The sequence below is a fragment of the Pan troglodytes genome, chromosome 2 (assembly GCF_028858775.2).
Source record: "Pan troglodytes isolate AG18354 chromosome 2, NHGRI_mPanTro3-v2.0_pri, whole genome shotgun sequence".
In the NCBI taxonomy this organism is placed as follows: domain Eukaryota; kingdom Metazoa; phylum Chordata; class Mammalia; order Primates; family Hominidae; genus Pan; species Pan troglodytes.
In genome coordinates, this window is record NC_086015.1 from 138,704,825 (window position 1) to 138,732,704 (window position 27,880).

General features: G+C 39.7%; 1 long non-coding RNA gene across 1 annotated transcript in view; it reads right to left on the reverse strand.

Moving 5' to 3' along the window:
* Positions 1–260: 260 nt before the first annotated feature.
* Positions 261–27,880, reverse strand: part of LOC107970778 (uncharacterized) — a 57,613-nt gene continuing 29,993 nt past the window's right edge. The window contains exon 4 of the long non-coding RNA XR_001713648.4: positions 261–612. This is a non-coding gene — a long non-coding RNA (uncharacterized LOC107970778). The remainder of the gene's footprint in view (positions 613–27,880) is intronic.

The following is a 27,880-nucleotide window of genomic DNA, read 5'->3' on the forward strand; positions in this document are numbered from 1 at the left end:
TTTTGGATACCTTTAATGGACTTGCTTGTCCTCCATTTCCTCACAGGTTCTGCCATTCCAAATTGTCTTACTCCCATCTCTGTCATTCTTCATTGCCTACCTGGTCCCCAAGACATTTGAATTTGCAACCTTGGACAAGATTTCCTCCAGGGCCTTGCTATTCAACATGCGGTCCATGGACCAGCAGCACTCCAGACATACACCAGAGTTTGTTAAAAATGCAGAATACCTGGTCTCACTCCAGATGTGTTGAAGTGGAAGCTGCATTTTAATAGATTTATGTGCACATTAAAGTTTGAGACATTTGGGCCAGTCCAGGAGAGCTTCTCTGAGATCCTTCACAACCCAAGCCCATGTTTCCTCTGCTCCTCAGGGCACATCATGCATCTGCCCCATCCATGCCCCCTCCGAAATGGGATTATTCTGGGTACAGAGCATTGATGAGTTTCCACTGAAGTGTTAGAACACTTTCAGGAATTCTCCCTTATATGGATGTTCTTGCCTTAGCATGGTCTTCAGGAAGATCGCTTTTCAGATTTGGTGCCTCAAAGACGAGCAGTTAAGCTTCTACTGAAATCACAGGCTTGGTGCTCTCATGGAAAACTGGTGATGCTGGAGAGAAATGCAGACGTGGCAAATTTTAACGCTGCCGAAACATAATCAGCTTTTGCTTCTGCAGCAATTAGCATAATATTACCGATAATGTTTTACATGGCAATTTTGCTGTAAACATTTGTGCTAATTTGCCATGACCTAATTATTTTATGACATATAATTAGGAAGTATTTTTCAAGTCGAAATATTTTTGTTTTATGTTTCTATAATCCTTTTCCAGAAAAAAAATTTAAAAATCAGCACTCCCACAAGTGGAAACACACAATTCTCTCTTAGCTGTTGTTTGTGACACTTTATTTCACTAAATAGGAGGAATTCCCTAGTGCTGGCACACTGATGATCATGCATTTCCTTGTGACTAATTTGAATTGGGCGTCATTGAATCCGCCCGCTCCATTATTACACCAGGAGATTGTCGAATCTATGCTGTCAGCCTCCTCCCAACACCCACTCATTCCCAAACATACAAACACTCTCAATCTGGCAGGGGAGGTGGCTAATGCTTGCACTGAGAGAAAAAGGGTTGGGTATCATTTTTAATGAATGTGAAATCTTTGGCTAAGAGAAGAACATGAACATTGTATTATCCTCCCTTAGACAGATTGTTCCCAGTGTGCTCTTAACAGCCTCCTCCCAACCACAGGATGCTGAAGTGAACAGCCTCAACCATACCTTCCATCCTCACTCTCTCCCTAGTTAGAGGTCTGTAAGCTTTGTTGTGTGTATTCTCCTGGGGTGTTGTAGGTGAGGAGGAGGGTGATGCCTTTCTTCTGCCCGGGTCCCCATGAAGACAGTCCTGTCATCAATCTGGCCTGGCGGTTCCTGCTGTTACCCACTCCGGGGCAGGTCTGCTTAGCAGTGGGTAATGAGATCACAGACCTTCAATGGTCAGCAACACCATCTGACCCCATGCGCCAGGAATAGACTCAGGAAGACAGCCAGTCTGTGGAAGGTTGACTATGCCAACTAGGGTCACCTTTTGAGGCAGGTTGAGGCAAGCCAGAGAATACCCTGAAACTCACACCCCAATTTCACATGGAAGAGGCAAGGTCTCAAAAATCTGGGCCACAGAAGTGAGGGCTAGAGGCCAGAGACCAGGGAGGGTGAGGGCAGCCAATGCCGTGAAAGCAGAAAGCAGGAGGATGAGGTACATGAAAGCAGGAGGTGACCATGGCAGGCACTTCCAGGAAGAGGCACAGATATGTGTCTCCAGAGGAACTCCTCTAGGACAAACTTCACAACATGGGTTCATCCTATGCCCAAGTAGAGTGGAGAAGAGCCTAGACCTTGAAGCTGGAATGCCTCATTCCAAATCCTGGCTCCTCTACTTACTCAATGTGCAAACTGGGGCAAGTTCTAAACATCTATGTGCCTCCTTTATTGACTCTTCTGTAAAATGGGGATAACAGTAATATTAACTATCCTCCAGGGCCACTTTGAGGATTAAATTAATATTTATAAAGCCCTTAGAACAGACGTTATGTAAGTTTTTACGAAGTAAAATAAAATTTATTATTCTTATAGATTCCCACCAAGACAGGAACAGAACCTGCAAGGAACAGGCACCCACCAAACTCACAAAAGTGAGCAGCAACATATGTCAGATTCTTTAATGATTACTGAGCTAATAATGTTTAAAATTTGTTGCAATAACTAGTTTTTTATTGAACGGATGGAACATTTACAGAGCATATACTCTGAGTTAGGCCCTGGTCATGTCCTTGGGGAATACAAAGGTGAATAAACAGGAACTCACAGTGTAGCAGAAGTAGGCACACAAACCAATAGCTGCATATAAAAAGACAAAACTAATGTGCACAGAGAGATCACAAAAGAGGAAACAAGATTAGCTCAAAAATCTACAACAGGTTCCATGTTACTAGTTAACATTTTAAACTATAGATTTTTGCATACTTGAAAGTTTGTATCAACTTTATTAAGGAAAAATTGATGATCCATAAAAATTCACACATGTTAACTGCACAATACAATCAAATTTTAACAAATGTATATGGTCACTTAAGCACCATCACAATGACAATGTAGAACATTTGCATCACCTCACTTAAATCACTTTTAATAATGCTTTGTTGATACTGTGTTAAGTGAAAGAAGCAAAGTACAAAACCGCATGTAAGTTATAGTTATAAATGTGTGTGAGTATATGTGTGTGTGTGTAAATGGGCATGGGGGAAAACAGAAGGAAATAAAACAAATTGAATATAACAATTACAGCTGATTTATTATTTCTCTCTCTAGTTGCTAAGTCTCCAGTAACTTCCAGCTATCTGATGTTGTAGAGGTAAGAAACCATGTGACACACACACAAAAAATGTCACCTGAGCAAGGTCCAGAAGGATGTAGAGTTTTCTAGGTATGTGGCAAGAGGAGTGGGAGAAGGAAATGCCAGTTCGAATGAACAGTATGAATGAGCACAGTGGTGTGAAAGGGGACAGTGTTTTCAGGGAACCTGGTGATTCTGTGCAGCCAGAGCAATGTAAGAGGGAAAGAGGGAGTCTGGGGTCAGATAATAAAGGATCCAGATTATGAAGTTCCCTACATGTGACTACAAGGACTTTGAGTTTTATCTTATCAGGTATTGAAGGACCATCAAAGTGCTTTTAACTGAGCAGTGAGCCCACCAGAATTACATCTTAGAATAATCACTTGGTGAGCAGTGAGGAGGAGAAGCTAGAAAGGTTGAGCTCTGAGGCACAGTGACCAGTCACAGGTTCTTGCAGAAATGTAGGTGCAAAATGAAAGGTGCGTGAATTCAGGAAGTGACCCTGGAGATGAAGACAGGTAGACAGACTCTACAGAACTTGCAAATGGACTGGATATGGGGATAAAAGACCAAGTGGATATTTGTGCTATGCACTAAAATAAGACTGGGAGTAAGACAGGGGCAGGTTTAGGAGTCAGATATTCAAGAGCATTCAATATTACCTTGAGGTGCCTATTAGACACTCAAAGGCAGATGTCAAGGAGAGAACTGAGTTTTTGAATCTGGAGCTCAGGAGAGAAGTTTACGCTTAATACATACATGTGGGAGTCCTTTGCATAAAACTTTTATGTATATTCCCGAGACTGGATGGGCTCTGTTTTGCTTACCTAATACTGTGTAACAAACCACCCACAACTGAGTAGTGTAAAACAAAAGCTATTTTATATGGTTACATATTCTCAAAAATTATGTGGGACAGGAATTGAGGCATGACACAGCAGTAATGCTTACATCTATTCTACAATGTCTGGTTCCCTAAATGCAAGGGATGTCTGAAAAGAGGTGAGTATATGGGAGACTATAACTGCACAGAGAGAGTTTCGGCAGGCACAGAGTAGAAGGAGAGATGTGGAGTCTGATTAGTAGATGTACAAAATAGTTCAGGGATGAGACTATAGGAGATTATGGATGCCCAGGGATGATTTGATTTTTGCCAGTTAAACAGGGATGTATGGAATAGTGGAAATGATGGGACTGGTCCTAATAGTTCTTGGAGGAGGGTGGATAACAACAGTTATTGCTGTGGTCCTAAATGCATTCCTCAATGGTATAGAAACATATAGGGTGGCAGGTCTCCAAGGCCTGGCCTGAATCACTGTGTATCTGGGAGGAAGAACTCTGTACGATTCCTTGAAGCTAATAATGCTCACAGGGAGAAATTAAATTAAATGGGATTCCTCAGCTATGCATAGGGTATAGGATAGGAATAGGCATAGAATGGAGAAGGAATAGGATGAGAGTGTCTGGTACTTGGGGTTTGGGGGAGAGTGGGGAAAAGTAGGATGGTTCCACAGAAATGGGAATGGAGGTAGACTCTATGGTAGTGAAGGTGAAGATGTAATACCTTTGTGTATGAATAGGTTCATTAGCAGCTGTGTTTCCTGTGGATGGGGATTGATTAACTGTCCTCAGAGGACTCAATATGGAAGCTGAGGGATCGTGATCAAGTGCTATTTTGTGTACTGATGCTAGTTTATGTCAAAGTTTAGGGCCCACCAAAGAGAAGACACCCTGATAAGCAATGCATGTCTTCACTGAAGACCTCTAAAATGTTCTGCCTTAGGTTTAAAGGCAATTGAGAATAAATGAGCCCTCTAAAACAGGAAACCAAACTTTGAAACATTTTTAGCCACTATTAGGTAAAGGTGACCTTCCCCTAACTTAATTATTTCACAGAAGAGAAATTTTAATCCTCTGTGGAGGAAGACAATGTCGAACAGAACTTCTGTAATTTCTCATATACATTTTCCAGCATTCCATAAAATATAACCAGGCATGACAGGAGTCAGGATGAAATTTTCAAAACCCAAGAGGAAAAAAAGACAAAGAAACAAGACTACAGGTTAACACTTTGAAACTATTAGATTCAGATTTTTAAATAATTAAATTAATAATTAGTAATTAAATTTAATATTTAAAATAATATTAAGATGTACAAGAAAATAGATATCAAATGGAGAATTATCAGAATTGATAAAATGCATCAAATGTAAATTTTTTTTTTTGAAACTGACAAAGACAATGACTGAAATTAAGAATTAAATGTATGAGTTTAAACAGTAGATTAGACACAGCAGAAGTATAGATTAATAAACTGGAAATATCAAGACAATAAAAATAAACAACCTGAAACATAAAGCAACATGAATGGTAAACACAGAAAAAAGTAATGAGGTATATGGAACAATTTAGAAAAACTTAATATATATATATTTGAGATCCCAAAAGAAAAACAAGAGAGAGTGAGGCAGAAGCAATATTTGAAGAGAAAATGACCAAAACTGACAAAAGATACCGATACATAGATTCAAGGATCTTCGTAAGCCCCAAATAGATGAAATATAAGTAAAGGCATGCATGCAGAAAATAGGAAAACTACTTGCTATGGTCTGAATTTTTGTGCCTGTCTAAAATTCATGTGGAAAGTTAATCCTCAATGTGATAGTATTAAGAGGTGGGGCCTTTGGGAAGTGATCAAGTAGGAAGGGATTTGCCCTCATGAATGAGATTAATGCCCATATAAAAAAGACTGCAGAGCTATCTGGCTCTTTTATCTCTTCTGTCATGCAAGGATACAGCCAGGATTCATCCCTTTTTGCCCCCTTATGTCATGTGTGGATGCAGCAAGAGGATATCATCTTGGAAGCAGAGAGCAGGCTTTACCAGCACCAAATGTACTGGCACCTTGATCTTGGACTTCCCAAACTCCATAACTAAGATAAAATTAATTTTTATTTTGAATTACCTTGTCTCAGGCATGTAATTATAGCAGGACAAATGGACTAAGACCCTTCAATAAACCCAGGCCAAAAAAAAAAAAAAAATCTAGAAATGCAACCAGAAGAAAAAAAAAAAAAGACCTAATAAGACTTACATGTTACTTTTAATGGAAATTATGGAAAAGGGAAGACTATAAATGACATATTTGAAGTACGAAAGCAAATGAGTCTTAATTTAGAATTCTATACCCAAAAAATATAACCTTCAAAAATAAAACAAAATAAAGACATTTAAGACAGGCAAAAATTGAGAATATTTGTTATCAGGAGGCCCACACTAAAATAAATAAATACTAGAAGAAGTTCTCCAGCAAAAGGAAAATGACCTTATATAGAAACAGGTAAAATGGAAAAGAAAAAAGAAGATTCAAGAGAATAAATACATGGATAAAACAAAGTAAATATTGACTTTAAAATAATGTCTTGGATGAGTTTAATATATAAGTAGAACTAAAATGCATTTTTGTGGAAATTGACAGGCTGGATTTAAAATTTATATGAAAATACAAAGTGCCTGAAATAGCCAAGACAATAAAGTTAGGGTACTTTTACTACTAGATAGCAAGATTTTTATAAAGCTAACATATTTAAGACTGCAAAGAATGGTGCCAGTATACACAAATGAAGCACTGGCATTAAACAGAGAGTCTAGGAACAGATTTGATCATATTTAGTCACCTGATTTATGACAAAGATGTGACTATGATTTCTGTGGGGGAATTACTGTCTTCAATTAATATTTCTGGGCCAACTGAATATTTTCATGGGGAATAAAAGAATCTTGACCCCAATCACATCACTTAGAAAAATCAATTCCAGATGAATCATGGACCTAAATATGAAAGGTAAAACAATAAATCTTCTAGAGGATATAACACAGGAGAATATATTTATAATCCTGAGCTAGGCAAATACATCTTAAACAAGATAAAAAAAGTGCTAACCATAAAGATAAAGACTGATACATTTGAGAGAAGATATTTCCAATGCACATATCTGACCAAGAACTCGTGTGTATGTGTATGTGATGCCAGCATCATCCTGATACCAAAAACTGGCAGAGACACAACAAAAAAAGAAAATTTCAGGCCAATATGCCTGATGAACATTGATGCGAAAATCCTCAATAAAATACTACCAAACTGAATCCAACAGCACATCAAAAAGCTTATCCACCACGATCAAGTCGGCTTCATCCCTGGGATGCAAGACTGGTTCAACATACACAAATCAATAAATGTAATCCATCGCATAAAAAGAACCAACGACAAAAACCACATGATTATCTCAATAGATGCAGAAAAGGCCTTCGATAAAATTCAACACCCCTTCATGCTAAAAACTCTCAATAAACTAGATATTGATGGAATGCATCTCAAAATAATAAGAGCTATTTATGACAAACCCACAGCCAATATCATACTGAATGGGCAAAAGCTGGAAGCATTCCCTTTGAAAACCGGCACAAGACAAGCATGCCCTCTCTCACCACTCCTGTTCAACATAGTATTGGAAGTTCTGGCCAGGGCAATCAGGCAAGAGAAAGAAATAAAGGTATTCAAATAGGAAGAGAGGAAGTCAAATTGTCTCTGTTTGCAGATGACATGATTGTACATTTAGAAAACCCCATCATCTCAGACCAAAATCTCCCTAAGCTGATAAGCAACTTCAGCAAAGTCTCAGGATACAAAATCAATGTGCAAAAATTACAAGCATTCCTATACACCAATAATAGACAAACAGAGAGCCAAATCATGAGTGAACTCCCATTCACAATTGCTACAAAGAGAATAAAATACCTAGGAATACAACTTACAAGGGATGTGAAGTACCTCTTCAAGGAGAACTACAAACCACTGCTCAAGGAAATAAGAGAGGACACAAACAAACGGAAAAACATTCCATGCTTATGGATAGGAAGAATCAATATTGTGAAAATGGCCATACTGCCCAAAGTAATTTATAGATTCAATGCTATCCCCATCAAGCTACCACTGACTTTCTTCACAGAACTGGAAAAAACTACTTTAAATTTCATGTGGAACCAAAAACAAGCCCTTATAGCCAAGACAATCCTACGCAAAAAGAACAAAGCTGGAGGCATCATGCTACAAATTACTTTTTTTAAAAGACAGACAACCTAGGAGAAAGTAAACAACAAACTTGAACAGGATGGCCAGTAACCAGGTGGCCCACAAACACATGGAAAGTTGTTCACCATTAATGGTGGGTAGAAAACTGAAAATTAAAATCACAATGAGGTACTATTATGTATCCACCAGAATGGCTAAAATGACAAGGACTGACAATACCAAGTGTTGACAAGGATGCAGAGGAACTGGAACTCTCACAAACTCCTGTTGGAAAACTAAATTGATACAGTCACTTTGCAAAATTGTTTGTCAGTATCTACTGAAGCTAAATATACACATGCCCTATAACCCAGCAATTTCACCTCTATTAATATTACAGAAATGAATGCATACATTCAATAAATGACTACGAAAGGGCATAATAGAAGCTTCTAGAATGCTGGTAATGTATATCTTTACCTCAGTAGAGGATATATCAGTGTGTTCACTTTGTAAAAATTGATCATCTATATTCTTATGCTTCTTCCTGTTGTACTTTTGTAAGTTACACTTCAATAAAAATTATTCAGAAAGGACTGGCACCCTAAAACTTATATCCATTAAAAACAACAAAATTAGAAACCTTTGAAATTCAGATGGCTAGAAGCTAGAGAGATGGCACAAAATAGAGACACTAAACAGACATTCATATTTAATCACTTAACTGACAAAAGTGTAACTATTTCTGTGAGGAAATACATGGTATTTTCCATTTAAATTGCAAGGCTGAGGTTTAAGAAAAAAATGAAATTTGGGGCCAGAGCTTTTCCCAGGTCTTGACTAACATTCAGATGCTATGAGTCTCTGAAATCTTAGCCTGTGACTCTCTAGTGGAACAAAAGACTAGGGTTATCAAGGGAAAGGACCATCTAACTTTATCTAATAGATTGTATGCATTGCCTAGCCCACTGTACTGAAAGGTTTGTCATTCCCTGCTGTCTTCTCCTGGTTCCTTGGCTGTAATTTCTTCACCAATCAGGTCCTTGGTTTAAACCTTCAGAACACTCATCATCTCTCCTTGCCAGTGGGTTAACTGGCAGGCATGAGTTCTGTCCGGGATATGCCCCCTAAGACAGCACCACAACTTTTGGAGCAGAACAAAAGTAGTGCTATCTACATAAATGATGAAAGCATTATGTGACTTCCAAAGAGAAGATGCGGACCATGAACAGGCTTCACTGTCACTGAAGCGGCTGTAATCAGAAGACCTATATATATCTACTATACAGAGTCTTTATGAGAAGTTTCCCCTCTCCTAAAATTGACGACTCCTAGCAATCACGGCAGTTTCCAGTTGCCAAAAAAGGGCCTCCTCAGCTGAACAGAGGCTGAACTTAAGCAAGTGTTTCTCTTTATAGCAGGAGCCTGGAGTATCATCATTGTGGGGCTACCTCCAGGGAAGCCAGGCCCAAAGAAGCAGAAGCCACTGTTGCTGTGGTGACAGAACAGCATACAAAGTGAAAGCATCAGACCATAATTTCTCATGTCTGGGTGAGAGTCTCCCTCAGTGGATGCACCTGGGAAGAGCCCTTCAAGATACAGAACATGCGAACTGTCAAACCTGTGCTGTTGCTCTGTGGACACATCTGGGTAGTTTCCAGGCTAGTTGTGCAGGGATTTCACCAAATCTCCTAAGAAAGTAGGGATTCTCTGAACACTCACTCTCTTGCTTTCCCACATCTGAGTATTTCCTCCCATCATTTCTTCCTTCCAGAGCACCCCTCCCCTCTCCCTCACTAGCTGTAAAAATGCATATCCCACTCCTGGGCCCAACCGACATGGCACTTCATTCCAAAGCTTCCCTCAACCTCTGTCTGACCTAGTCATGTCACTACTTCAGTGCTCTTTGCTGCCTTCAGAATAGAACCTAAGCTCTCCTGAGCACCTATAGTGTTATTTGCTACCTGGCACAGTGCTAATTTTGACTACTTTACTCCATGAGGACAGAAGCCTTTCTGACTCCCTTCTCCTCTCCATTTGGCTTTGCATGGGGCTTGGCACATAGGAGCCAATATTAATTGACTAAATAAACAAATGGCAATACAAACTTAAGTGTATCCAAACAGAAAACTGCAGAGGACACATGCATCCATCTCAAATTATTTCTGAGTGATAGTACCTGGAAACCAATATTAGCTTTCCCTAGAAGCATAACTCTACAAGATCTCCAAGTTAGAAAGAGGCCCCAAAGGTCACTGCCTCTAGGCTGACCCTCCAGCCTTCCTTAAGACTAAAATTCACACCTTCCTTGGGATATCCAGAGGACAAAACCATGACCAAGAAGATAGATCTTCAGGGTGGGGAGTGTAGAACAAGTCTCTTTCTCCTCAGGGTGGGTAGGTAGGGGCTTCATTTCTTAGCTCTCAGATATGAATAAAAAAAGAGCATTCATTTATTCACCATTCTGAAGGATGGTGTGGCCTAGTGGGGAGATGGACATAGTCATATGTGCCAATAGCTTTGTTCATAACAAAATATAGAAATGAAATTTCATGGTGACAAAGAAGGGCTCTCCCAACATTGCCTAGCAAGTCTGGAAGGGGACATTGATGCAGGCACAAGTACAAGGTAATATGTTAGATGCTATAATCACAATTTGTGCAAAAAGTTATGGAAGTCTGGGGAGGGAGGCATGACCAACTTTACCTGGAAGAAGCAAAGGGAGGGAGTAGCTGAACTGAGTCTTGTGGGATCAGGAGGGTCAGGTGAAGGGAGCAACATTGCTAAAGCTAGAAAGAGTAAAAGGCATGGTTGAAGAAAAGTAAAGATTCAGTGAGGCTGAAGTATAGAGTACAGGATGAAATTTGTCAAAAATAAGGCAAGATAAGGAGATGGTTGCCAAGTAGGCTTTAAAAATCATGCCAACTTTGAACTTGGTCCTGAAGGCAGTGGGCAGTCTTTAAGCTGGACTAAGGTGATTTGTGGAAGATAACCAGACATCAGAATGGGAAATTGACTGAAATCAGATAGTCACAGAAGCAGGAAGGCTGGCCCGAGGCTTTGCTCTCAGTTCAGTGGAGGGTAGGAGGCCTGCGCGTGTCTGGGGCAGTAGCCTGTATTTGAGAAACATGAGTTTACAGAACTTGATAGAGATCCAGGACCTGTTGGTGAGAGGATGAGGGAAGAGAAAAGCAGGATGACTGACATTTTTGCCTTGAATAACAGTGAAATGGTGGTCTCATTCACAGAGACAGGGAAAACAAAAAGAATAAAAGACACAAGGGACACAATGAGTTTAGCATTGAACCCGATGAGCGTGAAGTGTTGTTCTGCATTTGACTGGGCATAGACTTAGGAGCCATGGGTAAGTAGTAGCTGGGCCCAGGCTCTCCATCTCCTCACCCACATCTCTGCCCCTTCCCGCCCCTCCTTTTCACTCCCACCCCACTTTTCTGATTTTGGCACTGAGGTGTCCTGTTAACTCATTTTATATTGGATTCATCCTGGACACCTCGGCAACACATCACCCTTCCAGTCCCCTTCCTCGAACCTCTACTCTGCTCGGTCACACTGTAGTGACAAAATAATAAACTCCAAATATGTCCATGTGCCAATCCCTGCACCCGTGAATATGTTAACCTCTGTAACAAGAGATTCTGTGATGTGATTAAAGATAAGAACCTTGAGATGTCAGAGGATCCTAGATTATGCAGGTGAGTCCAATCCAATCCCATGAGTCCTTAAAAAACAGGGAACCTTTCCAAGCTGCAGAAAACCAGAGTGATGGCAGCATGAAAAGTACTTAGCTCTCTGTTGCTAGCTTTGAAGATGGAGGAGCCAAAGAATGTAAGAAGCCTCTAAAAGCTGGAAAAGGCAAGGGCACAGATTCTCCCCTACAGCCTCCAGGAAAGAACACAGGCTATCAGATGCCTTGATTTTATTTAGTCCCATGAGACTCACATTAGCTTTCTGACCTACAGAACTGTAAGATAATAAACTTTTTAAAGCCACCAAGCTTGTGATAATGTTACAGCACCAAAGGGTAATTCGTTGCAATGGAAATACCCACCAATACCTACTCCCCTCATTTCATGGATACTCAGCAAATCTAATTCCCTACTGGAATCAATTGACAACTTTGCAAAAAAGTCTATAGGAAAGAGATGCTTAGGGTGCCCTTTTAATATCAGCAGTTCTGGAGTTCCTAGAGGGCCAAGGACTTCATAATAAAAGCAATTCCTGTCTTGGATCTGGATGAGATGACCTGGTGAGAGGGTAAGGATTGAGTTGGGAGAGAGCCCTGGGCAAGATGAAGACAGGCCAGTATATGAGGCAGGGGTGTAGGGAGAGGGAAAGGAAGGATAAAGATGACACAATGTCAGCAAAACCAGGAGAGGACAGCATTTAGTAGGTGTTGATCAGAGATGCTCAATGCTACAGAGAGGAGCAAACTGAATCTGACAACAAACAGGTCATTTGTGGTTTTCAAAGAAAGAATTTCAGTGAAGAGACACAGCAAAAGCCAAAATGTGGAGGGTTGGGGAGATACTGGAGGAAAAAGTAAGAAGTAAATAAGCCATAAAGAGTGAAAAGCTCTTTAGAAAAGATGGGATTATTCATCTTTATATCTGTAATACTCAGCACAATGCCAGAACACAGTGGGTGCTCATTATATGCTGAATCAAGAGAAGTACTGGAGTCAGTAGGCATAGACCAGCATTTCTCAAACTTTACTGTGCATACAAATCACCTGGGGATTCTGATGTAGTAAGTCTGGCATGAGATCTGAGATCCTGCTTTTCTAATAAGCTCACAGATGATGCTGTGCTGCTGCTGGTCTTCAGACCTCACTTTAAGTATCAAGGAAGTAGACCACCACACCCAACCACGCTGTAATCACGGCTCCCTTTGGTTCTTGGGTAACATTATGATCCCATAAGTCAGTATGACTTATATAGAACTATAGGATTTGCTGACCTCATGGTACACATCTGCACAGCGGAGCCAAACCAGGCACCCACTCAATCCCAGCATCCGGGAGTAAACATTCATAAAAGGTTCCACTCCAAACACTTTCCACATTGCAGGATTTTTCACAATTCCCCCCAACCTCAACACCACTGCCAACTCCTCCTTCACCAACATAACAATTCATATCCCACCATTGATCATAGAAAGGCTGAATCTTTGACATTAGGCTTGGGGAGGGGTTTTCTCATCCGGTGACCTCAGGGATTCCAAATGCATGGATTTTAAAATCACCATCTGAATCAGGACACTCCCAACACAGATATTGCTCAGAGTGGGAAATGGCTCCCGGTGCCTCGGCCTCTTCCCACAAGGGTATGGGGAGCACCAGTCTGCATATATAGGAGATATATATATAGCTCCTAAAAGCAAGCCTGGGAAAGGTGAAGAATCTCAATCCTCTCTACCTATATCCTAATAAAAAAGAAAAGCTATTAAACACATTTCTATAAATGTTATGCAGGTTGTCACTCAATGGCACTCACGGTAGATATAGAAATGCAGAGTGTCAGAAGGCAGTGTTTACCTTTATCAAAGATATTATCAAGAAAACCAAAGGTGAGAGTAATGTGAGCAAAACTGGTGAGATAGGACTTTCCCCTAAGAGTGAGTGCCTGTCACAGTTCACCCTCAAACACATTTTCATAGCTCCATTTTTATGTTGTTCCAGCCCATACATTAGAGGAATTTGGTTCATGGGGAAAAGAAAATTGAATAGCAGCTAAAGGTCAGTGAGCAAGTCAGCTCTTTCAGTTGAAATTTACAAAAACTTTATGCTCATTGGCTTAGGCAAGAGAGAATTTATTTGCTCACATAATTGAAACACCCCTGGATATGGCACAATCCGGGATATACACAACATCCCCTGAGTTCATCTCACAACTCAGCCGCCTCTGGGTTGGCTCCAAGTCCAGGCTCTACACAGGGTCTTCCAGTAGTTTCAATCTTCACATATCACGATTAGCATGTCTAGGAGAGCCCACTTCCCTTAGAGAGCAGACGAAAGTCCTGGGTTGGGACTCACTGATACCACCTGACATGACTTGGGTTGAGTGTTCATCCCTAAACTATAGAGGGTGGGCTGGAGGTAAAGTGCCCCCCTCAGTTGATTTAGTCTGAGTCATGTGCTCCACCCTGGGGTTGCCTTCTTTGTCAGAGCCCTTGGGATAAATAGAGGAAAGAATTAATTCCTCTCAATCAAATCAAAGTCCTATTGTCACAGTAAGGGAGAGTGGTGCTAAGAGGAAAATGCAACAAATATCTACTACACCCAGATTTGTACACACATTTAGGTACAAGTCTGTTACAATGAAAAAAATTCCAAACACCTGATGCTACCTCTGTGACTGACATAGTCCCTTGCAGATCTTTTCTGTCTCTATTATAACGCACTGGATATATCTGGGCTCTGCAGCTCAGAGGGTCACACCGGCTTTTGATGACCCATTTAACCTCATGTTCTGGGGCCAGCCTCATCTTCTATCCGTATGCCCTGTGCTGAAGATGGATCCCACCATTGCTTCACTTAACACTTAGAACTGAACTAATTCCTTTTCTCCTGCTTACCTCCTCACTGTCAGAGCATTTGGTGGGGGGTGGGGTGGGGGGACCCATGCCAGGCTTAGAATAACAGAAACTGAATAGGCCAAACACCTGCCCTTCATAGCAGACTGGAGTCCTGCTTCTGAAAAATCAATGTCTCCATTGTTTTTCTTTTTTATGAATCGGAGTTCCAGATTTAGAGAACAGGATACTGTCAATTGCTAGTATGATGAAAGAGTGGCTTGAAGGTATTGTGTTTTGCAGGAGGGCCAGGAGAGATTTCAGTAACGGTTGCTGTTGGGAATTTAATAGGTTTTTACTTTGCACTGTGCTCAGTATCTACAGAGTGCTTCCTGCTTCTCAATGATACTTGTGTTGACCTGTCCATTGACAATCCAAAGAAGTTAATCAAGGCAATTTTCTATCTAAATCTATTAGCTCACCAAAAATCTAGGCTACATATGCAAAAAGTACTTAATACAGATGCTTCTTAAGGGCCTACCATGTGCCAGGTACTCAGCCAGGCTCCAGGCCACAGGGTTAAGATATAATAACAAAATATTAAAATGAGATAAGATATTAAAGGATATCTGCCCTATCTCCCTACTATATCGAAGATCAGGAGGAAGAGGACAGGACTTACTGGAAGTTGCAGGCCAGCACTGCAGAGCTGGGGTAGAACTCAGGCCCTTGATTCCCTCTTGGTCACAAAGTCAAGTTTCTGTGAAGATGGTTGTAAATGGCTAAGATAAGAAGGCACCTAAAAGATTTTTGTTTTTTAAACTATATATAGATTCCATTTAAGCTTAAATTCTTAAACCTGCCCCAGTCCTCAGTTACTGCCTAATAATACACACACTGCAGCTTGTCTTTACCAGCTCAAGATTGGTAGAAAGAGGGCCAGTGACTCCCTGCCCAGCTGCAAAGTGGTGTCCTGCAGCAGGTGGCTGATGTCCAGGTTCCCTCAGAGAAGGCAGGACAGATCATAACTGCTGACTAGGTAGGAAGTCAGGAAGGGAGGGGGCTCATGTCCCTGGCAACAGTTCCCATATGTAACAGTACAGAGATCTGTGGATGGTTGGTCTATCTTGTGTCTTACAAATGCCATCCAATCATCTAATCATAATTATATCATGCTCACCCCCATCCCAATCCCTTGGCAAGGCCCTAAGTGCCCCAACTTAGATCCAGGACCACAGCCAACTCTTGATGCTGTCTTTCATTTGTTTTGGCTTCTGTCATTGAATGAGCCACCTTGCAAGTCAAATACAGGGGTTTTTAATTCCAATCCAGATGGGTGCCATCTCTCCAACAGAGGCCTGCCCAGGCACTGACATAGATGCTCTGGGAGTCAGGCTGAGACTATGACCAGGGTCAGACATTTTATATGCAATATGGAGCCCATTGTAGTCTGAGCAGTTTGGATCCCATCTCTTATGTCTCCCCAAGCCAAAATCAGGTTGCCAAGTAGCTGTGAGAGCAAAGATAGCCCAAATTCAGCCTTTAAATCAAATGTAGGTGAGGGGTTCAAACACCTGTAAAAGTGAGTCAAATCAATCTTCTTGCCAGAGACAGTCTCCCTCCTCCTTTGAAATTTTCCTTCCAGGCACATCTTGAACAGAGTTGAACCATTCATTCGATAACTATCCTTGTTTACTATATGTCAGGTCCTTTGCTAGGTAGAGCGTCAGAAAAGTGCTCAAGAGAACATAGTCTCTACTCTCCCAAAGTTCACAGACTTGTGCAATATGAATGAACAGAAGTACAGGAGCCTACAACCGATCTAAACTCAGGGGTCAGGGAAGGCACCCTTGAAGAAGTGAGGTTTAAACTGAGACCAGACTGTGAGTAAGAATGAGCTGGTGAAAGAGTGGAGTGTGTCCCAGCAAAGGGAACAGCATGAGTGAAGCTCTGAGGTGGGGCATTATAAAATATTAATGAGGACAATGATAGTGGTGGTGTCTATCATTTATTTAGTGCTTATTACATGCTGGTTACTTTATATGGATTAACTGATTTGATCTTTACAAAACTGAGTGCCATTATTCCCATTTACAGAGGACAAATTACAACTTTGGAGTTGAGTGAAGTTATATAAACTTGCCCCAGCCCAATAGCCAATAATTGATTTTTTCCAGCTATATTGAGCTTTGAATGACAAATAAAAGTTATTTATATTTAAGGTGTACAGTGGGATGATTTGATATATGTATACACCGTTAAATGATTACTGTAATCAAGCTAATTAACATATCCATTACCTCACATAGTAACCCTTTTTTGTGTAAGAACACTTAAGATTTACTCTCTCAGCAAATTTCTAATATACAATACATTATTATTAACTATAGTCACATGCTGTACATTAGATCTATTCATATATATATGTATATACACACACACACAAACACATATACAAATACATGTATATACAAAAACACACATACCTCACAATTTCTTTCTTCATTCACTTGGCCTTTGTAAATAATGCTGCAATAAATGTAAGATTGTAGATAACTCTTCAAGATAATGATTTCATTTCCTTTGGGTATGTACCCAGAAGAGGGATTTCTGGATCACATGGTAGTTCTATTTTTAACTTTTTAGGAACCTCATCTTGTTTTTCATAATGGCTGTACCAATCTACACTCCTACCAAATGTGTACAAAGGTTCCTTTTTCTCCAAACCTTCACCAACATTTGTTATCTCTGGTCTTTTTCCTAATAGCCATCCCAACAGTTGTGAGGTAATACCTCATTGTGGTTTTGATTTGCATTTACCTGATGATTAATGATTTTGAGCACCTTTTCATATATCTGCTGGCCATTTTTGTGTCTTCTTTGGTAAAATGTCTATTCAGTTCCTGTATTAGGGTTCTCTAGAGGGACAGGACTAATAGGATAGATGTATATATGAAAGGGAGTTTATTAAGGAGTACTGATTCACACAATCACATGGTGAAGTCCCACAATAGGCCATCTGCAAGCTTAGGAGCAAGGAAGCCAGTCCGAGTCCGAAAATCCCCAAAGTTGGGAAGCCAACAGTGCAGCCTTTAGTCTGTGGCTGAAGGCCCAAGACCCCTTGGCAAACCACTGGTGTAGGTCCAAGAGTCCAAAAGCTGAAGAATTTGGAGTCCGATGTATAAGGGCAGGAAGCATTCAGCATGGGAGAAAGATGAAGGCCATAAGATTCAGCCAGCCTACTCTTTTCATCTTCTGACTACTTTATTCTAGCCACGCTGGCAGCTGATTAGATGATGCCCACCCAGATTGAGGGTGGGTCTGCCTTTCCCAGCCCACCGACTCAAATGTATATATGACTCAAATCATGTCATCTCCCTTGGGAACAGCCTCACAGACACACCCAGGAACTTTGCATCCTTCAATCCAATCAAGTTGGCACTCAATATTAAACATTACAGATAGTTTGCCTATTTTTGAATCAGGTTATTTGTTTGTTTTTGCTTTTGCTTTTGTTGTTGTTAGTGGTGTTTTGGTGTTTTGTTTTGTGTTGTTTTTGCTATTTAGTTATATATAAGTTCCTTATATATTTTGGATATATGATTTGCAAATATTTTCTCTCATTATGTAGGCTGCCTTTTCATTTTGTTGATTGTTTTCCTTGCTGGGCAGAAACTTTTTAATTTGATTGTGACATTGTGAAATATATCTTTAGCCTTTGTTCCAGTCTCCTGACATATAGCTCCTAAAATCCTTGGAATCTCTAGAGTGATAAAAGTGTCTTCAGTGTACTGAGTTGACTGATGGCTGGGGGCTCCTGGGTACCCTGAGAGGGTCATGGGAACTCTGATTTACGGCCACTGTTCAGAAGGTCCAGAAGCCCAAACTTGCAATTGGCATCTGAAGTAGGGGATGAGCCCTTAACCTGCAGGTTCTGACAATATCTCCAGGTAGATAGTGTCAGAATTGAGCTGAATTGAATTAGAGGACACCCAGCTGGTGTCTACTGCAGAATCTGGAGAATTTGGTTGATTGCTTAGGGTGTGAGGAAATACCTCCACATACACATCTGGTGTCAGAAGTCTTGTGTGACTGTGTAAGAGTAGGGCGTAAAAGGAGAAACTGAGTTTGCTTTTCCCTATATCTTTACATAGATGTAGTCCCACTTGTTTATTTTTGCTTTTGTTGTCTGTGCTTTTGCTATCCTATCCAAAAAACTTATTGCCAAGACCAATGTCAACAAGATTTTTCCCCTAAAACTCTTTGAGGAGTTTTATGTTTGGGGTATTACATTTAAGTCTTTAATCCATCTTGAATTGATTTTTGTGTGTGGTAAAAGATAAAGGTTCAATTTTATTCTTTTGCATGTGGATATCCAGTTTTCCCAACACCATTTATTGAAGAAACTATCTTTTCCCCATTATGTATTCTTGGAGGCTTTGTGAAAAATTAGTTGAACGTATATATATGGGTTTATTTCTCAGCTCTTTATTCTGTTCCATTGGTCTATATGTCTGTATTTATGCCAGTACCAAATTGTTTTGATTACTGTCTATAGCTTTGTAATATAATTTCGGGAAATGTGATGCCCACAGGTTTGTTTTTCTTCAAGATTCCTCTAACAATTCAGGGTCATTTGTAGCTCCAAGCAAATTTTATGATTGTCTTTTCTATTTCTGTGAAAAATGCTTTTGGAATTTTAATAAGGATTGGTTTGAATCTTTAGACTGCTTTGAGTAGTATGGACATTTTAACAATATTTTTTCTCCCAATCCATGAACACAGAATAGCTTTCCATTTATTTATCTTCTTCTATTTCTTTCATCAATGTTTTATAAATTTCAGTACACAGATTTTTCACCTCCTTGATTAAATTTATTCCTAAGTATTTTATTCTTTTTATACTATTATAAATGGGATTCTCACCTTAATTTCTTTCTCAAATAGTTCATTGTTAATGTATAGAAATACTATTGATTTTTGTATATTGATTTTGTATTCTGCAACTTTAGTGCATTTGTTTATTAGTTCCAACAGGTTTTTGGTAGAGTCTTTAGGGTTTTTTATGTATAAGATTATGTCATCTGCAAACAGATACCATTTTACTTCTTCCTTTCTGATTTTTTATGCCTTCTATTTCTTTTCTTGGCCAATTTCTCTGACTAGTATTACGTTTGGTATTATGTTGAATGCAAGTGGTGATACTGGGTATCCTTGTATTGTTCCTGATTTTAGAGGAAGAGTTTTCAGCTTTTCACCCTTTGGTATTGGCTGCATGCTTGTCATACGTGGCCTTTATTAAGTTGAGGTACATTTTTTTTCTATGCCTAATATTTGAGGGTTTTTATCATCAAAAATGTTAAATTTTGTCTAGTGCTTTTTTGCATATCTATTGAAACAATCATATGATTTTATCCTTCATTCTCTTAATGTGGTATATCACACTTATTGATTTGTATTTGTTAAACCATCCTTGCATCCCAGGAATACATCCCACTTGATCTGGATAAATGATGCTTTTAACGTGCTATTGAATTCAGTTTGCTGGGATTTTGTTGAGATTATTGCACCTATGTTCATCCAGGATATTGGCCTGTAATCTTTTCTTGTAGTGTGCTTATCTGGTTTTTGTATCAAGTTGATGCTGGCTTTGTGAAATGGGTTTGGATGTATTTTCTTTTCTTTGAATTTTTGGCAGAATTTGAGAAGGATTGGTATTAATTCTTCTTTAGATGACTGATGGAATTTACCAGTGAAGCCATATGGTCCTGGGCTTTTCTTTGCTGGGAGATATTTTTATAACTGATTCAATCCCTTATTCATTTTTAATCTTTTCAGATTTTCTTACCTCTTCATGATTCAGCCTTGGTAGGATGTATGTTTCTAGGAATTTATCCATTTCTTCCAGGTTATCCAATTTGTTGGCCTGTAATTGTCCATAGTAGTTTCTTATGATCCTTTGTATTTCTGTGAGCTGTCTTAAAATAATTATTTTGAATTCTTTTCTAGGCAACTCATATGTCTTTATTTCCTTCAGGTTGGTTGCTAGAAAATTATTGTGTGCTTTTGGTTGTGTCATGCTTCCTTTTTTTTCCTGTTCCTTGAAGTCTTGTGTTGCTATCTTTACATTTGAAACAGCAGGCACTTCCTACAGTCTTTATTGACTGGCTTTGGGAAAGAAACACCTTCAGTAGCCATCAAGGGTGAGGATTCTGAGATTTTCTCAGACTTTTTCTATGGATGGGCCTGCTCCACCTCTCTTGTTCCTTTTTTGGTGGAGGGAATTATTAAAATTGTGTGCCTTTTCTGCATCCTGCAAAGCTAGACTGTTTGCTGAGAATCTCCCATTTGTTTTCCTTAGGGCAATGCCCTAAAATGCTCAAGTTTGTGTGTCTCCTCCAAGTCCCACAGAGTCAAGCCAGTTGACCGCACATGACTGCAAGCCACCTGCAAAGGCTCACACTTATTGTATAGAGCACATGCATGGGGAGCCATTCAGCAGGGGTACTGGGAGAGGAGGTGAGGAGCATGGATCATTGAGGGCATCCACGGGCCAGTTAAGGGGCTTTGCAAGGCATCTCAAGTGGCTCATGGGTAAGCCTCCTGAAGGAGACTGTGAAGTTGTTAGTAGAATACATGGCCATTTGTTGAATTTCAAGCCCTGTTGCTGTGAGTCCCCACCACTTTTCCCTGCTCCCAGCCTCTCACAGCCATATAGCCAGGGTGATCCCCTCAGCATTCTGTGTGTGGTGCGGAAGAGCTGGGCCTCTTGTGTATCATTCCACACAGCTGGGAAATCCAGCTGCTCATTCACTACTCTTGCTTTCTTCCATGGAAGGACTCATGGGCCACAGGAGCCTCTTTTGGCAGTGAGATGTGATGCCTTGGGAAGTGGTGACATGGGTAAAGTGAAATCTATTCAATGTATCTATTCTTGGATTTTTGGGTCTTTTGGTTGTTTAGTTTGTTTTGTTTTTGCTCCAATGGCATGCTAGAACTTCTCTACTGGACACCCAGGCTCCCACAATGGTACTCTCATCCACAGTGGTTGTCAAAATCAGTGAACTGTGGAGAGATGATAGTAGAAAACCCTTATTCTGCCATCTTGCTGACATCATTCCATCTTAGACAATTTTCAGTCACAGATAACAGTGTGCTGGAGCCAGCTCAGAGGGGCTTACGAGAGCAAATCGTGCACCATGATATTTTCCCAACTCCACAATCAGCGGCTTCTTGTTAGTGCTTTGAAATCAGGGCCGGGCATGGTGACCCACACCTGTAATCCTAGCACTTTGGGAGGCTGAGGCAGGCAGATCATGAGGTCAAGAGATTGAGACCATCCTGACCAACATGGTGAAACTCCATCTCTACTAAAAATACAAAAATTAGCTGGGCGTGGTGGCACATGTCTGTAGTCCCAGCTACTTGGGAGGCTGAGGCAGAAGAATTGCTTGAACCCAGGAGGCATAGGTTGCAGTGAGCCGAGATTGCACCACTGCACTCCAGCCTGGGTGACAGAACAAGACTCTGTCTCAAAAAAAAGAAAGAAAGAAAGAAAGAAAAGTCGGGTGTGGTGGGAATATTTACACTATAGAAATCAGAAAAGTTTTAAAAGAATGGGGACTTGTTTTGTTTTGTCTTGTGTTTTCTAGAGAGCCAGTTGTTAAACATTTAGCAGCCCATGGCAGTAAATGATGGGCTGATTCCTGGAACAAATGTCTCATCTTCTATGTCTTGCACTCCTTTCTCTCCAATGTTAGTGAAGAACAGGGCTTTCCACACTGTAGTGCTCCTAAGAACCACCTCCATTAATTGAATTTTAACCCAGGCAAGTTTGGCCCTGGAGCTTGATGGCCACCATTCAATCATTTATTGATTCATTTCTTCATTAGCTCATACTGAGTACCTGGCTAGCAGTTAAGGATATAAAGAAAAGATAAGTACCTGCCTCCAAAGATCTCACAATCTCTCAGGGAAAGCATTTGGGCAGGTTTTAAACCAAGCTCTTGTAACACATCCCCATCCCAAGACTAGTCTACCCAGTAGACTAATATTACTGACTCCTAATATTAGCAGGACCCAGAACAAGGATACAGATAGAAGACTTCTACGTTAGTTTCCCAGGGATGTTATAACAAATTACTACAAAATTTGTGGCTTTAAAAGAAAAAGAATTATTATGTCACAGCTCTGGAGGCTAGAAATCTCAAGTCAAGGTGTCAGCAGCATGCCATCTGAGGGCTGGAGAGGAGAATTCTTCTTCACTTTGTTCGGCCTCCAGTGACTGCAGGTATTCTTGGCTTGGTCCTTACTCCTCCTTCACAGGCCCTTTTGTCCTGTGTCTCTGTGTCTTCACCTCTTCTCATAAGGATACTTGTCAGTGGACTTATGACCCACATGGTTAATCCAGAATGATCTTATCTTGAGATGCTTCACTTAATTACATCTGCAAAGACCCTTTTTTCAAAATGAGGGCACATTCTTAGGTAGCAGGGATTAGGATTTAGACACATCATTTTGGAGGCCACAATTCAACTTACTAAACCCACATACCATGTCTAAATATTTAAAATTTATAAATCAAACTGACAAATTGGCAGATAACTTACATTTCACCTTAATATTTATACCATTATGATGACAAAATTTAAAAATATGTGCAAGCTATAGTTTCATATGGCCAAAAAGAAAATATCAAGATAGACTGAATTTAATCATTATTGTCTATGTGTAGGTGACCTATTGATAGTTGTATAATATTTGCGTTAAGTAATAAATGCATACATAATTCATAAATTACTATATATGCATTCTGTGAACTTTATTTTTCTTTCCATCAGTTAAGTAAAATTACTAAGTATGTTCCTATAATCAAGAGTTTTATGTAATTTGTGTTCAGTTGACACAAATGAGGATAATAATGACATTCACTCTACAAGGAAATTGTATTTAAAGTGTACACAATTTGAATAAATTTTCATTTAAAATGTAAATTGACGCCAGGAGTGGTGGTTCACGCCTGTAATCCCAGCTCTTTGGGTGGATCATCTGAGGTGGGCAGATCATTTGAAGTCAGGAGTTCGAGACCAGCCTGGCCAACATGGTGAAACCCCATCTCTACAAAAAATAAAAAGAAATTAGCCAGGCATGGCAGCATGTGCCTGTAGTCCCAGCTACTCAGGAGGCTGAGGCAGGAGAATCGCTTGAACCTAGGAGGTGGAGGTTGCAGTGAGCCAAGATCACACCATTGCACTCCAGCCTGGGTGACAAGAGTGAAACTCGGTCTCAAAAAAAATAAAATAAATTAAGTTACATGTAAATTGAGTATAAACATTTGTAAAATTAATTTCTCAAAGAATTATAAATCTATTTTTCTTACAAAATATTCAAACTTATTAAATTTAGAGGTAAAATATATATTGTAATCAATGAATATTGCATTTTTAAATAATTACTTAAATCATCTTTAATTTTTCATTCGATATTTTGAAAATTTAATTAAAACTTAATAAATATGTCATAAAAATAAGATTATCTGCAATTTGAGAATTCAATGCCCATGCAATTGACCATGTGAGGAATCAGTGTCACTGTTGGTGGGAATGTAAATTAGTATAGGCACTATGGAGAACAATATGGAGGTGCCTCAAAAAACTAGAAATAGAACTACAATATGATCCAGCAATGCCACTGCTGTGTATATATCTAAAAGAAAATACATCAATATATTGAAGAGATATCTGCATTCCCATGTTTATTACATCACTAATCACCAAACCAAGATATGGATCAACCTAAGTGTCCATCAATAAATAAATGGATAAAGAAAATGTGGTACATAAACACAATGGAATATCATTTAGCCATAAAAAAGAATAAAACACTGCCATTTGCAACAACATGGATGGACCTAGAGGACATTATGTTAAGTGAAATAAGCCAGGCACAGCAGGACAAATTTTGCGTGTTCTCACTCATATGTGGGAGCCAAGAATTAAGCAAATTGAACTCATAAAGATAGAGAGTAGAATGATGGTTACCATAGGCTAGGAAGGGTGGCAGGGAGTGGGGGTAAAGTGGGGCTAGTGAATGGGTACAAAAATACAGTTAGATAGAATGAATAAGATCTAGTATTCAGTAGCACAATTGGGTGACTATAGTTAACAATAATTTATTGTATATTTTAAAATAACTAAAAGAGTGGAATTGCCATGTTTCTAACACAAAGAAATGATAAATGCTTGAGGTGATGATTACCCTAATTATCCTGATTTGATAATCACACATTGTATGCCTATATCAAAACATCACTTGTACCCCATAAATATATACAACTATTATGTACCATAATAATTATTTTTAAAAGACAAAAAGAAGCAGTGTCATACTTCATGCATGTTATATCCAGACCTAAACTATTCCTCATCTACCCTGAACAACTTTTGTGAATACCATATTAACTCTAAGCACTACCAAAACCCACAAATTGGAGTGTAAAAAGAAAGAAAGAAAAAAAAAGAATATGTGACACTACTAAAAAATCTTATTTTATTATGCCAGAACCTATTGCATTCATGTACCTGAGAGGAAGGATTTGATACACTAATTTGTCCTTTCCCTTACCTAAGTGCTTCCACTGCTCAAGTTTCCTTTGTCTTTTTCTAATAACAACAGCAAACCCACATACCTGAATGAATTGATTTGTGTTGTGGAGCAAGAGATGTGAAGAAGCATTTCCCTGGGGCCTGAATGGTGATAGCATTGACAGTGAATGTCCCAGGTTATGGTGTGCCAGCAATAACAGCTGGATCTCAAGTGAGAGACACTAGTGTGTTCGTGTGTGTGTGTGTGATCATGATCATGATATATATTGTCCTTTAAATTGCAAGGATTAGGACAGAGACCACTCTTGCCTTTGGTATATTCTGGAAAATACCTCCCAGAACTCTGTTATGTCTTTCTGCTGAGTGTAAATCCCACCTGGCTCTCCAGACTAGAGCCTGCCATCCAGTCCTCTGGCATCCAGAGGGAGAAGCCTTGAATACTCTGCCTTGGTGCTGTTGTTTAGATCTCTACTCCCGACCATTCCACTGCTAACCACCTGCCCATCTACCTTCTCTATCATCTTCCCACAGTCTCTGAGGCTATGTTTATCTTCCTCTGGAACCAGATGACCTGTGTGTCCCCAGACTCTCCTGGTATTCCGTTTGACATAACCCCCAGTTCTGTTGCTACAGACCAGCCTATCAATCACTGCACCCACTGCCTTTGCTGAAGTCTATTAGCACAGTCCAGCTCTGGCTGTCTTTAGGAGTACCATCTAACTTGGGTCCCTGGATGATCTCTTTGCTTTCACAACCTCTGAATGGTATGCTTTTCCCCATCAAGAATTAGTTGAAATTCCAGGCTGGCCTTGCTAAGTAACAGCATCCCATCATAGAAAATATCAGACAAATCCATGTCTCCCACCTCTGACTGGGTAAAGTGCTTTATTAAAAATAAGAGTTGCAAGTGATGATCCAATAGAGAAGGCTAGCCTGCAAAAGTTTTGGGAGGAAGTGTAGTTTTTAAGTTTGATTCTGAATCTTTAAACAGAGTTTGGAAACTTTTCCCAGTTTTCCTATACCCAGCCCAATTCACACATTTACATTACTAGGCTAGCCCTATAGGTAAACAATAAAGCATTGTTTTTAGAGCCAGATGAAAGTGAATTTGAATCTCTGCTCCATTTCTTACCCGCTGTGTACTCTGAAACAAGTAGTTACATACTCTTTCAGAGCTCAGTTTTCTCATCTCTCAAAAGGAATAGCAAAACACACCTAGCAGGTTAGTAATGATGACTAAAAGAAAATGTGCTTTAGCATAGTGTTTGCACATGCTAGATAATTGGTAGTTGTTGGTTCTGTTCCCCTCATTCAGGCTCCACAATTCTCTAGCCACACTCTCAAATCTGCTAATGGATACTTTACAACTTGGCTCTGAGTGGGGCCACTACTTCCTCCTTTTGGATGAGCAATTAAGGACTCAGGAGACAGCCTGTAGCCAGGAACTTAACTAAGTCAACTAAATCCAATAAATGACTTCTTCTATTACATAGAAATCATGGGTGCTCGTAGATACAAATTGGCTGTCTTCTCTACTTTCCTTTACAGCATTTAAGTAGTTCCTTAACACAATTTTATTTTGGAGCTTCCTAATTATATTACTCCAGGCACCTACTGTCAATGAGCTTGCCCATGGAAAAAAAAAAAGAAGAGTTATTTATGCATTTTTATATTCCACAGGCATTTATGGAGTAACTCTGGTGATCTCAGCACTGCAGAGCATGCCAAAGTATAAGACGTGGTTCCTGCCCTTGAGGAGCTTAAAGACTCACTGGTGATAAATAATAAATATGTGAGAAATTATTAAATCAGAAGTGTATAAAACAGATGATGAATATTTAAGGGGAATGATGTTGTGGAAGAGCCCAATAATAATATTATATCTGTCATTTATTTTTTTAACTATTTTTATATATAAAGAAATGAAGTAGCTAGAGAATGTACCATGGATCAGGGAAATAGCATGAACAGAGCCTTGGCAACTTGACTGAGCCAGTAGGAGCCTGATCCAGTTGGAGTGAAAGCCCCATATAGAAGAGTCATTTCATTTCCATAAACATGAGCAAGCTCTAAATGATAGCTATAATCCCACAAGTGTTTTTCCTGCCCCTGGCCTTTCTCCTACTTGGGACAATCTATCATACTCTAGTGTAACAAAACATTCTAAGTACCGTGTGAAAAGTATCACTCTCCCATTCGAAAACTTACAGTGGCCCTCTACTACTGCTGAATCCCACTGCTCACTGAATCCGGACTCTTCTGTGGTATCCTTATAGATCAGATAGAGGCTCAAAGTTTGGATTGTAGTGCAATTAAGTAAAGAGAGGATAGCAAACTAGCAAACTGGATTTGAATCCAGTTCAGCCATCACCTAGTTATGTAGACCCCTAAGGAATTCAACTTCCTTGTGCCTCAAATCCATAACTCATCAGTTGCTGAGGAGATTACAATAATTTAATACATGTAAAGGGCTTAGAATACTATTTGTCACATAGAAAATACTCAAGGACTATTGCCTATCAGTAGAGGAATGAATGTATTGATTAATGGAACAAGTGAACCTGGAGAAAAGTTTCTACTCCCAGCCCTGAAAGCTCAGTTTGTGAGCCAGTGAAGACATAGAAGATATACTTATTCCATTTGTGAAATGATATAAAGTGGATAGGAATAGCAAATATGTTGGATGACAAATAATGTTCCAACACTATTCTAACCACCAACTGATAGGGACAGACCTAACAAGATACAAGGAACAGGAATAAACACAGCCCAGTA